Source organism: Lactuca saligna, chromosome 3 (assembly GCF_052625555.1).
Source record: "Lactuca saligna cultivar CGN05327 chromosome 3, ASM5262555v1, whole genome shotgun sequence".
Classification (NCBI taxonomy): Eukaryota; Viridiplantae; Streptophyta; class Magnoliopsida; order Asterales; family Asteraceae; genus Lactuca; species Lactuca saligna.
Genome location: NC_136419.1, coordinates 198,734,840 through 198,740,644, shown reverse-complemented (window position 1 = coordinate 198,740,644; position 5,805 = coordinate 198,734,840). Strand labels below are relative to the sequence as shown.

Genomic DNA, 5,805 nt, shown 5'->3' with positions numbered 1-5,805 from the left:
AAAAATTTTACAAAAAAATGGAAGTTAGAAAAGATGACATCAGCGAGTGAGGTTTTATTATGTTATAAAAAATGGAAGTTAGAAAAAACTATAAGCATGTTGACATATTTAGCATAAAATGCTAATTTAGTGACTTAATAGGCAATGAAAATAGTTTTTTTAGCCAAATTAATGAAAATGAGACATTTGGTTGCTATACTAACAGTAAAGTAATCCAAGATAAAAAGAGTTAACATTAATTTCACCTAGCAGCCTTGGCAACAAGGTGAAATTGATCATTTAACATTCCTAGAGAATAGAAGTAGCTTTCTCAATTGCTTAGAGCATGACCCTGATTCACCTTCAAGATTTTCATTTTCACATGTAAGGTCATCACCTGTGAAATTGATCATTAAACATTAAACATTCCTATAGAATAGAAGTAGCTTTCTAAACTGTCACTTCATAACCTCGATAGTCTACCTAACATAGCAGTGAACTAAAATCAACACATCTTCTCTAAAAACAGTATGTAAATAAGCAAAGGACTATAAATTAATTGGACACAAAAGTTGACCTCAACATTTTCTCCATACAAGTTAAGCCTATGATTTTCATTGTTGAAACTTGTGCAGGGTATTTGGTTCAAGAATTACAAGCCATGTCATCCACTAATATAAGAATGATCCTCTCATCAGGTATCCCTAGGGTATGAACTTTTGGAAAATACATATCAGTGTTAAGTACATAAGAATGTTAAGAGATTTGACCTTTTAGGCGTGACAAGACAGCATCTGACATATCATTGAATCCCAAGTTCAGCACTTTTAGAGACTTCAGTTCTGTATAAGTAGACCTCCATAGTTATAAATTAATGATTTTTAAGATAAATTATTGAAAAAATAAATATAAGGATACAGATCCTTACTTGAAAACTTGTCACACCCATCATCAGTGTAATAAGCGCCAACATAGCCTTGCTTTTAGTAGATTTGCTTTATTAGAAGTTTTAGGGGTAGTTTGGTCTTTTTGTTATTTTATCTATTATTGGTTATGTGGGAGCACTAACCTTGTCTCGGGTCTGTTTTTTGGGACCACTTCCCTGAGTCTTGTTTAGTATTTACCTCCCTGTAGGATTTTGTTTTGAGTAGCTAAGAATTAATTTGTAAGAGAACATTGTTCTTCTTTTGGAGAGATTCTCACCTCTAGAATTTTGAGAAACTATCTTTATGAATATTATCAAGAATTTCTGTTAGTGTGAGCTTTACAATGCCTGGAGTATACGATAGATTCAACAAGGATCTATCAAAGTGATATTAGATCTGCTTACATTCAGAAAAAGTAGAGCAACAAGATCTAAATAAAACAAACAAGTCAAATAAAAAAAATCAAACATCTAGTTGTATAATGAGATTACAAACAAGAAAATATAATGTGAACCTGAAAGTAAATCCAGGCATGTTGCAGTAATAGGGAAACGTTCCATATTCAGCAATGCAAGCTTGTGTAAACCTGAAAAAAGTAAATTTACTTAGATTTAAATTTTGCATAAAAAATATCTTTCACTAGAAATAATTCAAGTGACCTTTAAAGAATGTGACACCATTATCTGTGACCTTGCTGCTGGAGATTTGTAATTCTTTCAAGTTTCTTAGGTATGAAACATAAACAACAATGAATCATTAGCATAAATAATACACCATATTTAAATTCTTACAAGTTTATAATAAAGTTTATATTACAAAGCTACCTAAGAGAGGCTTCATATCAGCATCAGTAATGCAATTACAACAATTCATATTAAGTGCCTCAAGCTTTTTTAAACTTGCCATATATTCATTATACTTGATTATCTAATTCTAATTATTGAATACTAATTATGAGTACAAGAAAAAAAAAAGACCTCTTAAATGGACAAGGCCACCATGGATTCCAGAACATCCTTTTGTAGTGATGTTTGTGTTCTTCTTCAAACTCAAACTTATCAAGTTTGAAAGACCTGAAAAAAAAACAATAATATTAAGATTGTTTCCTTCAAATTCAATAAAGAATCATTACAAGAGATTACCAGTAATGAATCCAAGCCCAACATCAGAGATATGTTCATAGAAATTAAGGTTTAAAGCCTCAACATTCTTGCCTTCTTTAATATGTAACAAACCATAATCTGTAACATCAGAACTAGAAAGATATGCAGAAAGTAAAGATGATCCCTGTGAAGAGATGTACGAATAGAGTGCAATAAGCACTTCATTACACTTCTCTCTGCTAAGAACCTCAATGATTTCACACCCTTGTGCTTCAATCTTCTTACAGTAATAATAAAAAAGAAACAACTGCAAGACCTAAAGATCAACCAAAGGAATCTCCAACCAGATAAATTAGCTTCTTTGTAGATGAAGCATGTCCAAGCCTCACAGTTTCTTAAACAAATTGAATCAAATCTTCATATAACAAAAAATAGTTAATAAAATAGCTTCTAGTAATGTGTGAGTATATAAAAGCATATTAAAAATAGTTTCCAAATGGGTGTAAGCAGCAGAACAGGGGAACCTGCTTTCTGGTAACACCAATGGCTCCTAAGTGACTGTATACGTCCTCATAATCCATAATATATCATAAGAAGGAAAGACACAAGTTGAGAGAGGATTGGAAAGTGGTTCTTGTGTAGAGTGACTACAACATAAAGCCCGAGTTTTTCACCAAAAGCATGTTGCCCTAGCTCGTGATATTTGTCAAATCTTTTTCCTGGAACCATTTCGTGCATTTCCACTATTTTCCATAGTGTGTTGAGTGTAATCACCTAGAATAGGACTAATACTGTGATCCCAAAGCCCCTGAATCAAACAGATTGTATTTTATGAAAGTGGATTTTGTGTGGGGATTTTCATTGAACATGTTGTGTGCATCATTTAAACCAAAAAAGAATCTTACAGAGAAGACTTGGATTGAAGGAAAAGTGATACCATCCAAGTTGAGATAGAGGGTAAGGAAGACTGAGGACACCGACACCAACCAGGCCGGTGACATTGTGAAAGGCTGAATACCACCACTTTGGATTTCTGGAGGATGTCACTGGAAAGAAAAAAAACATTTGAGTCTTTTGCACTACCAGGCTCTAATTCCATGATTTTAACAAACTGATTCTCGGATTTGACCGTCTGGAAATCATTTAAAGCTTAATGATGATCTATTACATGTTATAGCGAAGGAGATGTAGGCAGAGTCTCGTTGACGGGAGGCTCGGAGGCGGCGATGGTGTTGAGGGAAAGATCGTAGAGGAGGGTGGAGGAGCAGAGTTTGTTTCCTATATATATATATATATATATATATATATATATATATATATATATATATATATATATATATATATATATATATATATATATATAGAGAGAGAGAGAGAGAGAGAACGTGTGAGAGATGAGTGGGAGATGACGGCGGAGTAGAGGTAACTGGCGAGGGATGGTTCAGATTCGGCGTCACGGTGAGCTTCGGCTTTGATTTCGGGAAACGTTTTTTGTTTACAAATATGTTGTTGAACCCTGAAGAATCGACCTAGGTATTCCCACCGCTGAAGATGAAGATGAAATTGAAGGACCTAGGGATTTTTCTTGCTATGTAGAAGAGGTGGGGGGATTAATTTTTGGGATTCAATAGGCGGGGGTAATTTTCGTCGATTTCATTTTCCGCCTAAAACGCGTGTTTCACTTAAAAATTATAAAGCGACACATTTACATGACGCACATTTTATGAAAGGCGCCCTACGCATTTCTTTTTTTTTTTTCTTTTCTGACACTAATTTTAGGGCACGCACAAATGCGTGCCCTCTATCCTTCAACTTTTGCAAATTTGACATTATTTTTTAGGCCACTTACAAATGCGCATCCTCTATCAGTGAGTGTCATTGTTTACGCGACAGGAATGTTATGCGTTCCTAGCCCATGTTGTTAACGAGAAATAGGATGTTAAAGACCTCGAGAGGATCCCTGAAGTCTGTAATTTTGCTGATGTATTTCCTGAAGAGCTTTCGGGAATCCCTCCTAAACGTCAAGTCGAGTTTCGTATCGACTTAATATCCAGAGCTACCACTGTAGCTAAATCCCCTTACCGCCTAGCGCTAGCAGAAATGCAAGAGTTATCCAGTCAGTTTAATGAGCTACTCAACAAAGGATTCATCTGACCAAGTTCCTCACCCTTAGGAGCCCCAGTCTTATTTGTGAAAAAGAAGGATGAATCTTTTCCGATGTGTATCGAATATCATGACTTGTACACGCTTACCGTCAAAAACCATTATCGTCTTCCCGAATCGACAACCTCTTCGATCAAGTTCAAGGAGCCAACTACTTCTCAAAAATAGACCTAAGATAAGGGTTCCATCAATTACGATTCCATGAAGGTAATGTTCCCAAAACAACGTTTTAGGCTTGATAGGGTCACTATCAGTTTGTAATAATGCCCTTTGGCCTAACCAACACACCGACGGTATTCATGGATCCGGTGAATCGGGTGTGCCACAATTTTCTAGACATGTTTGTGATAGTGTTCATTGAATATATACTTGTCTATCCCGAAGTGAGGAAGATCATAGCAAGCACTTGAGACTAGTACTAAAACTCTAAGGACGGAGAAGCTGTACGCAAAATTCTCTACGTGCGAATTCTGGATCCGAAAGTAACTTTCCTTGGTCACGTGGTAAGTGAGGAAGGCATACACGTCGACCCTTCTATGATCAAGGTGATAGAGAATTGGTCAGCACTGAAGACACTCACAAAAATTTGTCAATTCTTGGGCCTCGCTGGCTACTAGCGCAGGTTTCTCCATAATTTCTCCAGAATTGCTAAGCCTCTAACCACCCTAACTCAGAAGGGTGTACCCTTTACTTGGAGTGAAAATCAAGACACTACATTTGGAACATTGAAACAGGCCCTGTCCAGCGCACCTATCATGTCTCTGTCCAAAGGGATGGAGGACTTTATTGTCTACTGTGATACATCTAATCAGGGCCAAGGTTGTGTGCTCATGCTGAGGGGAAAGGTTATTGCCTATGCCTCAAGACATCTGGCAACACACAAAGCCAATTATTCAACTCATGCCCTAGAGTTGGGAGCAGTGGTCTTCGCATTGAAGATATGGAGGCATTATCATTACAAAACCAAGTGGACAATCTTCATTAACCATAAAAGCCTACAACACATTTTGACCAGAAGGAGTTGAACATGAGGCAACGATGATGGGTAGAGCTACTTAGTGATTATGAGTGTGAAATACGCTACATTCCTAGCAAGGCCAACATAGTAGTAGATGCCCTGAGCTGGAAAGAGTACTCAGGTCGTATGGTGAAGGAACTAACAATGACCATCCATTCCCATTTATCCGCACAGATCAGAGAGGCTCAATTGGAAGCTCTAAAACTAGAGAACGTGGCGGATGAAGCTATGAGAGGAATAGAGAAAAACTTAGAGATGAGGGGAGACATAGTCTATAACTTATGAACCGCATCTGGCCCAAAGTTTGATGGTTATAGAGAGGTTGTCATGAACGAAGATCACAAGACTAGATACTCCGTTCACCCAGGGTCGGATAAGATGTACCTAGATCTCAAGAATTTGTATTGGTGGCCAAACATGAAAGCAGAGATTGCTACCTTCGTGGGCAAGTGTCTAAATTGCACCAAGGTGAAGGTCGAATATCAGAAGCCCTTAGGTTTTCTTCAGCATTCGGAGATACCTGAGTGGAAGTGATAAAGGATTACTATGGATTTTATCACTAAATTACCCAAATCTCCGAGTGGGTACGATGCCATATGGTTAATTGTCGATCGAT

At 37.0% G+C, this 5,805-nt stretch overlaps 1 long non-coding RNA gene across 2 annotated transcripts; it reads right to left on the bottom strand.

Annotated features, from left to right (window-relative positions):
* Window positions 1–249: 249 nt before the first annotated feature.
* Window positions 250–3,245, bottom strand: LOC145034104 (uncharacterized). Of its 2 annotated transcripts, XR_013677896.1 has the most exons (9): window positions 2,914–3,245; window positions 2,048–2,816; window positions 1,883–1,978; window positions 1,565–1,629; window positions 1,420–1,491; window positions 1,183–1,301; window positions 908–1,107; window positions 750–821; window positions 250–376 (listed from the first exon to the last, which is right to left on the bottom strand). It is a non-coding gene; the product is annotated as an uncharacterized LOC145034104 (long non-coding RNA). The 2 variants fall into 2 exon arrangements; XR_013677895.1 differs by having other exon boundaries at window positions 1,183–1,491.
* Window positions 3,246–5,805: the final 2,560 nt, after the last annotated feature.